Here is a 10,000-nt window from a genome sequence, read left to right as displayed (position 1 = left end):
GACCTGTTATCGCTCCGTCTCGCGTGGCTGAACGCCACTTGTCCCTCTAAGAAGTTGGACGCCGACCGCGCGGGCCGCGTAACTATTTAGCAGGAGGGAATCTCGTTCGTTATCGGAATCAACCAGACAAATCGCTCCACCAACTAAGAACGGCCATGCACCACCACCCACGGTATCGAGAAAGAGCTATCGATCTGTCAATCCTTTCCGTGTCCGGGCCGGGTGAGGTTCCCCGTGTTGAGTCAAATTAAGCCGCAGGCTCCACTCCTGGTGGTGCCCTTCCGTCAATTCCTTTAAGTTTCAGCTTTGCAACCATACTCCCCCCGGAACCCAAAGACTCGTGGTTTCCCCCACGCTGCCCGGCGGGTCATGGGAATAACGCCGCCGGATCGCGGGTCGGCATCGTTTACGGTCGGAACTACGACGGTATCTGATCGTCTTCGAACCTCCGACTTTCGTTCTTGATTAATGAAAACGTTCTTGGCAAATGCTTTCGCTCTCGTCCGTCTTGCGCCGGTCCAAGAATTTCACCTCTAGCGGCGCAATACGAATGCCCCCGGCCGTCCCTCTCAATCATGGCCCTGGTTCGTGAAACCCACAAAATAGAACCGGAGTCCTATTCCATTATTCCTAGCTGGGGTATTCGGGCGGGCGCTCGGCCTGCTTTGAACACTCTAATTTTTTCAAAGTAAACGCTTCGGACCCCGCGACGGACACCCAACCAAGGGCATCCGGGGGGCGCCGAGAGGCAGGGCTCGGGACGGGCGGCAGCTCGCCTTGCGGCGGTCCGCCGGCCCGCGCCCGAGGTCCAACTACGAGCTTTTTAACTGCAGCAACTTTAATATACGCTATTGGAGCTGGAATTACCGCGGCTGCTGGCACCAGACTTGCCCTCCAATGGGTCCTCGCCCATGGGTTTAGGATACGCTCATTCCGATCGCAGGGCCTCGAAAGAGACCTGCGTCGTTATTTTTCGTCACTACCTCACCGAGTCGGGAGTGGGTAATTTGCGCGCCTGCTGCCTTCCTTGGATGTGGTAGCCGTTTCTCAGGCTCCCTCTCCGGAATCGAACCCCGATTCCCCGTCACCTGTGGTCACCATGGTAGGCGCCTAGAGTACCATCGAAAGTTGATAGGTCAGACATTCGAATGAGTCGTCGCCGCCGCGAGGGCGCGCGATCGGCCCGAGGTTATCTTGAGTCACCAAAGAGACCGGGCCACCGCCCGAGGACGGCAGACCCGGTTGGGTTTTGGGGCTGATAAATGCACGTATCCCCTGGGCCCCCGCGAGGAGGCCCGGGTCAACGCTCGTTTGCATGTATTAGCTCTGGAATTACCACAGTTATCCAAGTAACTGGGAGCGATCAAAGGAACCATAACTGATTTAATGAGCCATTCGCAGTTTCACTGTACCGGCCGTGTGCACTTAGACCTGCATGGCTTAATCTTTGAGACAAGCATATGTTACTGGCAGGATCAACCAGGTAGCCTCCGGGAGGCCGCGTTGACGCGGGCTTCCTCGTCGCGGGTCTCGCGCCCCCCGACGAGCGGGGGGTGAGCGGGGCCGCTAGTAGGCGCGTGCGCGGGCGCTCTCCTTCGGCAAGGAGGGGTGGCCCTGTGGGGGCCGTAACGCAGAAAGGTGTTTCGCGGGGCCGGGGTCAGACGAAAGCGCCGAGGTGGGTCTCCCCCCCTCAGGCCGCCGCCCGCCGCACGGCCGCCGGTGGCGGACGCTCTGTGATGACCGGTCGTCTGAGTCTCCCAGGGAGGGGTTTCGGGCGAGCCCCGCGGGGCTCCCCTGGAGGCCGAAGCGCTGATCGGGGAGGAACCGACTGCCCATGACGGTCGCGAGGACCGGGCAGGGGCCTGCCCCTGGCGCTCGTGGTTTTCCAATCTACCAGGTGTGCCTGGTCCGAAGACCTTGTTTAACCCCGGCCGTTGACCCGTGGACTTTCGGGTGGCTAGGGGGCCCTCCGGTGGAGGCCCTTCAAGTCCGTGTTCTTATAGGTCTGAAAGCCACCAGTCCGTGGGACTTATGGCAGTTCAGACACGGTTCGTCGGATTCTCACGGCGGAGCGAGTCCGCCCGCGAGTCCGTACAGGTTGCCACCTGACAGCTGCAAACGAACCAAGCGCAGCTGATTTTTCAGTGGCTCCGGAGAGCCTCCTAGTCCGTGTTCTTATAGGTCTGAAAGCCACCAGTCTGTAGGACTTATGGCCGTTCAGACACGGTTCTTTGGGACGCCATCGGGGGTGCTCATCAGCGCCCAGTCCGCTCAGGTGACCACCTGCCGGCTGGTTTGGGCCAAGCGCAGCTGATTTTTAGGAGGCTCCGGAGAGCCTCCCAGTCCGTGTTCTTATAGGTCTGAAAGCCACCAGTCTGTAGGACTTATGGCCGTTCAGACACGGTTCTTTGGGACGCCATCGGGGGTGCTCATCAGCGCCCAGTCCGCTCAGGTGACCACCTGTCGGCTGGTTTGGGCCAAGCGCAGCTGATTTTTAGGAGGCTCCGGAGAGCCTCCAAGTCTGTGTTCTTATAGGTCTGAAAGCCACCAGTCTATAGGACTTATGGCCGTTCAGACACGGTTCTTTGGGACGCCATCGGGGGTGCTCATCAGCGCCCAGTCCGCTCAGGTGACCACCTGCCGGCTGGTTTGGGCCAAGCGCAGCTGATTTTTCAGTGGCTCCGGAGAGCCTCCTAGTCCGTGTTCTTATAGGTCTGAAAGCCACCAGTCTATAGGACTTATGGCCGTTCGGACACGGTTCTCTGGGACGCCATCGGGGGTACTCATCAGCGCCCAGTCCGCTCAGGTGACCACCTGTCGGCTGGTTTGGGCCAAGCGCAGCTGATTTTTCAGTGGCTCCGGAGAGCCTCCTAGTCCGTGTTCTTATAGGTCTGAAAGCCACCAGTCTATAGGACTTATGGCCGTTCAGACACGGTTCTTTGGGACGCCATCGGGGGTGCTCATCAGCGCCCAGTCCGCTCAGGTGACCACCTGCCGGCTGGTTTGGGCCAAGCGCAGCTGATTTTTCAGTGGCTCCGGAGAGCCTCCTAGTCCGTGTTCTTATAGGTCTGAAAGCCACCAGTCTATAGGACTTATGGCCGTTCGGACACGGTTCTTTGGGACGCCATCGGGGGTACTCATCAGCGCCCAGTCCGCTCAGGTGACCACCTGTCGGCTGGTTTGGGCCAAGCGCAGCTGATTTTTCAGTGGCTCCGGAGAGCCTCCTAGTCCGTGTTCTTATAGGTCTGAAAGCCACCAGTCTATAGGACTTATGGCCGTTCAGACACGGTTCTTTGGGATGCCATCGGGGGTGCTCATCAGCGCCCAGTCCGCTCAGGTGACCACCTGCCGGCTGGTTTGGGCCAAGCGCAGCTGATTTTTCAGTGGCTCCGGAGAGCCTCCTAGTCCGTGTTCTTATAGGTCTGAAAGCCACCAGTCTATAGGACTTATGGCCGTTCAGACACGGTTCTTTGGGACGCCATCGGGGGTGCTCATCAGCGCCCAGTCCGCTCAGGTGACCACCTGCCGGCTGGTTTGGGCCAAGCGCAGCTGATTTTTCAGTGGCTCCGGAGAGCCTCCTAGTCCGTGTTCTTATAGGTCTGAAAGCCACCAGTCTATAGGACTTATGGCCGTTCGGACACGGTTCTTTGGGACGCCATCGGGGGTACTCATCAGCGCCCAGTCCGCTCAGGTGACCACCTGTCGGCTGGTTTGGGCCAAGCGCAGCTGATTTTTCAGTGGCTCCGGAGAGCCTCCTAGTCCGTGTTCTTATAGGTCTGAAAGCCACCAGTCTATAGGAGTTATGGCCGTTCAGACACGTAAGTCTGAACCAACTCAGCGGACCTACACGGCGCCCGTGGCCGAGAGGGTGCACCAAACCCGGATAAAATCAGCCTGCCACAGCTGATTTTCTGGAGCTCCAGAGATTTTTTTATCCCGTTTTTTTTCTAAGTCCACACATGGAAGTCTGAACCGACCCAGCGGACCTCCACGGAGCCCGTGGCCGAGAGGGTGCACCAAACCCGGATAAATCAGCCTGCCACAGCTGATTTTCTGGAGCTCCAGAGAGCCTCCTAGTCCGTGTTCTTATAGGTCTGAAAGCCACCAGTCTATAGGAATTATGGCCGTTCAGACACGGAAGTCTGAACCAACTCAGCGGACCTACACGGCGCCCGTGGCCGAGAGGGTGCACCAAACCCGGATAAAATCAGCCTGCCACAGCTGATTTTCTGGAGCTCCAGAGATTTTTTTATCCCGTTTTTTTTCTAAGTCCACACATGGAAGTCTGAACCGACCCAGCGGACCTCCACGGAGCCCGTGGCCGAGAGGGTGCACCAAACCCGGATAAAATCAGCCTGCCACAGCTGATTTTCTGGAGCTCCAGAGAGCCTCCTAGTCCGTGTTCTTATAGGTCTGAAAGCCACCAGTCTATAGGACTTATGGCCGTTCAGACACGGAAGTCTGAACCAACTCAGCGGACCTACACGGCGCCCGTGGCCGAGAGGGTGCACCAAACCCGGATAAAATCAGCCTGCCACAGCTGATTTTCTGGAGCTCCAGAGAGCCTCCTAGTCCGTGTTCTTATAGGTCTGAAAGCCACCAGTCTATAGGACTTATGGCCGTTCAGACACGGAAGTCTGAACCGACTCAGCGGACCTACACGGCGCCCGTGGCCGAGAGGGTGCACCAAACCCGGATAAAATCAGCCTGCCACAGCTGATTTTCTGGAGCTCCAGAGATTATTTTATCCCGTTTTTTTTCTAAGTCCACACATGGAAGTCTGAACCGACCCAGCGGACCTCCACGGAGCCCGTGGCCGAGAGGGTGCACCAAACCCGGATAAAATCAGCCTGCCACAGCTGATTTTCTGGAGCTCCAGAGAGCCTCCTAGTCCGTGTTCTTATAGGTCTGAAAGCCACCAGTCTATAGGAATTATGGCCGTTCAGACACGGAAGTCTGAACCGACTCAGCGGACCCACACGGCGCCCGTGGCCGAGAGGGTGCACCAAACCCGGATAAAATCAGCCTGCCACAGCTGATTTTCTGGAGCTCCAGAGATTTTTTTATCCCGTTTTTTTTCTAAGTCCACACATGGAAGTCTGAACCGACCCAGCGGACCTCCACGGAGCCCGTGGCCGAGAGGGTGCACCAAACCCGGATAAAATCAGCCTGCCACAGCTGATTTTCTGGAGCTCCAGAGAGCCTCCTAGTCCGTGTTCTTATAGGTCTGAAAGCCACCAGTCTATAGGAATTATGGCCGTTCAGACACGGAAGTCTGAACCAACTCAGCGGACCTACACGGCGCCCGTGGCCGAGAGGGTGCACCAAACCCGGATAAAATCAGCCTGCCACAGCTGATTTTCTGGAGCTCCAGAGATTTTTTTATCCCGTTTTTTTTCTAAGTCCACACATGGAAGTCTGAACCGACCCAGCGGACCTCCACGGAGCCCGTGGCCGAGAGGGTGCACCAAACCCGGATAAAATCAGCCTGCCACAGCTGATTTTCTGGAGCTCCAGAGAGCCTCCTAGTCCGTGTTCTTATAGGTCTGAAAGCCACCAGTCTATAGGACTTATGGCCGTTCAGACACGGAAGTCTGAACCAACTCAGCGGACCTACACGGCGCCCGTGGCCGAGAGGGTGCACCAAACCCGGATAAAATCAGCCTGCCACAGCTGATTTTCTGGAGCTCCAGAGAGCCTCCTAGTCCGTGTTCTTATAGGTCTGAAAGCCACCAGTCTATAGGACTTATGGCCGTTCAGACACGGAAGTCTGAACCAACTCAGCGGACCTACACGGCGCCCGTGGCCGAGAGGGTGCACCAAACCCGGATAAAATCAGCCTGCCACAGCTGATTTTCTGGAGCTCCAGAGATTATTTTATCCCGTTTTTTTTCTAAGTCCACACATGGAAGTCTGAACCGACCCAGCGGACCTCCACGGAGCCCGTGGCCGAGAGGGTGCACCAAACCCGGATAAAATCAGCCTGCCACAGCTGATTTTCTGGAGCTCCAGAGAGCCTCCTAGTCCGTGTTCTTATAGGTCTGAAAGCCACCAGTCTATAGGAATTATGGCCGTTCAGACACGGAAGTCTGAACCGACTCAGCGGACCCACACGGAGCCCGTGGCCGAGAGGGTGCACCAAACCCGGATTTAATCAGCCTGCCACAGCTGATTTACTGGACCTCCAGAGATTTTTTTATCCCGTATTTTTTCTAAGTCCACACATGGAAGTCTGAACCGACCCAGCGGACCTCCGCGGAGCCCGTGGCCGAGAGGGTGCACCAAACCCGGATTAAATCAGCCTGCCACAGCTGATTTTCTGGAGCTCCGGAGAGCCTCCTAGTCCGTGTTCTTATAGGTCTGAAAGCCACCAGTCTATGGGACTTATGGCCGTTCAGACACGGAAGTCTGAACCAACTCAGCGGACCTACACGGCGCCCGTGGCCGAGAGGGTGCACCAAACCCGGATAAAATCAGCCTGCCACAGCTGATTTTTCAAAAGCTCCAGAGATTTTTTTCATCCCGTATATTTCCTAAGTCCACAACTCTGGTAAACTTACTGCCGTTCGGACATGGAAGTCTGAACCGACCCAGCGGACCTCCACGGAGCCCGTGGCCGAGGGGGTGCACCAAACCCGGATAAAACCAGCCTGCCACAGCTGATTTTCTGGAGCTCCAGAGATTTTTTTCTCGTTTTTTCTCTAAGTCCACACGCTCCACATGGCCCATCAGTCCGTGTTCTTATATATCTGAAGGCCACCAGTCCGTGGGACTTACGGCAGGTCCAGACACGGAAGTCAGAACCGACCCAGCGGACCTCCGCGGAGCCCGTGGCCGAGAGGGTGCACCAAACCCGGACAAAATCAGCCGGCCGCCGCTGATTTTTCAAAAGCTCCAGAGATTTTTTTCATCCCGTATATTTCCTAAGTCCACAACTCTGGTAAACTTACTGCCGTTCGGACATGGAAGTCTGAACCGACCCAGCGGACCTCCGCGGAGCCCGTGGCCGAGGGGGTGCACCAAACCCGGATAAAACCAGCCTGCCACAGCTGATTTTCTGGAGCTCCAGAGATTTTTTTCTCGTTTTTTCTCTAAGTCCACACGCTCCCCATGGCCCATCAGTCCGTGTTCTTATATATCTGAAGGCCACCAGTCCGTGGGACTTACGGCAGGTCCAGACACGGAAGTCAGAACCGACCCAGCGGACCTCCGCGGAGCCCGTGGCCGAGAGGGTGCACCAAACCCGGACAAAATCAGCCGGCCGCCGCTGATTTTTCAAAAGCTCCAGAGATTTTTTTCATCCCGTATATTTCCTAAGTCCACAACTCTGGTAAACTCACTGCCGTTCGGACATGGAAGTCAGAACCGACCCAGCGGACCTCCGCGGAGCCCGTGGCCGAGGGGGTGCACCAAACCCGGACAAAATCAGCCTGCCACAGCTGATTTTCTGGAGCTCCAGAGATTTTTTTCTCGTTTTTTCTCTAAGTCCACACGCTCCCCATGGCCCATCAGTCCGTGTTCTTATATATCTGAAGGCCACCAGTCCGTGGGACTTACGGCAGGTCCAGACACGGAAGTCAGAACCGACCCAGCGGACCTCCGCGGAGCCCGTGGCCGAGAGGGTGCACCAAACCCGGACAAAATCAGCCGGCCGCCGCTGATTTTTCAAAAGCTCCAGAGATTTTTTTCATCCCGTATATTTCCTAAGTCCACAACTCTGGTAAACTCACTGCCGTTCGGACATGGAAGTCAGAACCGACCCAGCGGACCTCCGCGGAGCCCGTGGCCGAGGGGGTGCACCAAACCCGGACAAAATCAGCCGGCCGCCGCTGATTTTTCAAAAGCTCCAGAGATTTTTTTCATCCCGTATATTTCCTAAGTCCACAACTCTGGTAAACTCACTGCCGTTCGGACATGGAAGTCAGAACCGACCCAGCGGACATCCGCGGAGCCCGTGGCCGAGGGGGTGCACCAAACCCGGACAAAATCGGCCGGCCGCCGCTGATTTTTTAAACGCTCCGCTTTTTTCCACTTTTTTCCTAAGTCCCGAAGCGTGAGGGTTTTTTAAAGCATAGCTCCCGAGACACGGCTCGCTGGAGATGTCTCCGCCGTGGCTCTCCAGCGAGACCGGCCAGAAGTCTCTGCGTGCCCGGGAGCCGGTGCACGGGCTCCCGGTAGCCGTTTGCTTTGAAAAATCATATCTCCCGATACCCGAGACTTTCGGGCTCGACTCGGGTCTCGTTGGATAGGTCTCGACCGTGGCTTTCGAAAGACACCGGCCCGACGTCTCTGCGTGCCCGGGAGCCGGTGCACGGGCTCCCGGTAGCCGGATCTCGGGCTCCCGTGGCCGATTTTTTGAAAAATCGTAGCTCCCGAACCCGACGGCCCAGCGGCTCGAGGCACGGCTCGTTGGAAAGGCCTCGGAAAGACCTTTCGAATGACGCCGGCCTCGAGTCGCTGCGACCCCGGGAGCCGGAGCTAGGGCTCCCGGTACCCCGGCGGGTTTGAAAAATCATAACTCCCGATCCCCGAGACTTTCGGGCTCGACTCGGGTCTCGTTGGATAGGTCTCGACCGTGGCTTTCGAAAGACACCGGCCCGAAGTCTCTGCGTGCCCGGGAGCCGGTGCACGGGCTCCCGGAAGCCGGAGCTCGGACCCCCGTGGCCGTTTGCTTTGAAAGACCCTATCTCCCGAACCCGAAGGCCCAGAGACTCGAGACACGGCTCGTTGGAAAGGCCGTGGCCAGACCTTTCGAACGCCGCCGGCCCCGAGTCGCTGCGACCCCGGGAGCCGGAGCTAGGGCTCCCGGTAGCTCCGGGGTTTTAAAAATCGTATCTCCCGACCCCCTGGAGCCTAAGGCTCGATACACAGCTCGTTGGAAAGGCCGCGGCCAGACCTTTCGAACGCCGCCGGCCTCGAGTCGCTGCGACCCCGGCAGCCGGAGCTAGGGCTCCCGGTAGCTCCGGGGTTAAAAAATCATATCTCCCGACCCCCTGGAGCCTAAGGCTCGATACACAGCTCGTTGGAAAGGCCGCGGCCAGACCTTTCAAACGCAGCCGGCCTCGAGTCGCTGCGACCCCGGCAGCCGGAGCTAGGGCTCCCGGTAGCTCCGGGGGTTAAAAAATCATATCTCCCGAACCCCTAGAGTCTAAGGCTCGATACACAGCTCGTTGGAAAGGCCGCGGCCAGACCTTTCGAACGCCGCCGGCCTCGAGTCGCTACGACCCCGGGAGCCGGAGCTAGGGCTCCCGGTAGCTCCGGGGGTTTGAAAAATCGTATCTCCCGAACCCTAAGGCCCAGCGGCTCGAGACACAGCTCGTTGGAAAGGCCGCGGCCAGACCTTTCGAACGCCGCCGGCCTCGAGTCGCTACGACCCCGGGAGCCGGAGCTAGGGCTCCCGGTAGCTCCGGGGGTTTGAAAAATCGTATCTCCCGAACCCTAAGGCCCAGCGGCTCGAGACACAGCTCGTTGGAAAGGCCGCGGCCAGACCTTTCGAATGACACCGGTCTCGTCTCTCTAGGACGTTCCTACGCAAAGTTATAAAATTTGTCCGCCAGACGGCGCAATTTTAAAAGGAAATGGCCGTAATTCGGCGTAGGAACGGCGCAGAGAGACGCGGGTAGGCCCGCTGGAAAGCCCGCGGCCAGGCCTTTCGAATGACGCCGGCCACGGGTCTCTACTCGAGACTTTCCTGGAAGAAGTTGATGAGGGAGACGTCCTCGCAAGCCAAGCCGAGGACGGAGCGCTTTTTTCGGACGGAAAAACCCACATTCACCGGTCCATATCTCCGGTCGTGAATTACCTAGAGAAACGAGTCACAGCTCGTTGGAAAGGCCGCGGCCAGACCTTTCGAACGCCGCCAGCCTCGAGTCGATGCGACCCCGGGAGCCGGAGCTAGGGCTCCCGGTAGCTCCGGGGGTTAAAAAATCCTATCTCCCGACCCCGAAGGCCCAGAGACTCGATACACAGCTCGTTGGAAAGGCCGCGGCCAGACCTTTCG

General features: G+C 57.9%; 1 non-coding gene across 1 annotated transcript in view; it reads right to left on the bottom strand.

The window, feature by feature from the left end:
- Nucleotides 1–1,486, bottom strand: part of LOC130417047 (18S ribosomal RNA) — a 1,864-nt gene extending 378 nt beyond the window's left edge. Inside the window, exon 1 of the ribosomal RNA XR_008906123.1 lies at nt 1–1,486. This exon is cut by the window's left edge and continues 378 nt beyond it. This is a non-coding gene — a ribosomal RNA (18S ribosomal RNA).
- Nucleotides 1,487–10,000: the final 8,514 nt, after the last annotated feature.

The sequence above is a fragment of the Triplophysa dalaica genome, unplaced genomic scaffold, assembly GCF_015846415.1.
Source record: "Triplophysa dalaica isolate WHDGS20190420 unplaced genomic scaffold, ASM1584641v1 Contig10, whole genome shotgun sequence".
Taxonomy (NCBI): domain Eukaryota; kingdom Metazoa; phylum Chordata; class Actinopteri; order Cypriniformes; family Nemacheilidae; genus Triplophysa; species Triplophysa dalaica.
This window is presented reverse-complemented; position numbering and strand designations above follow the sequence as displayed.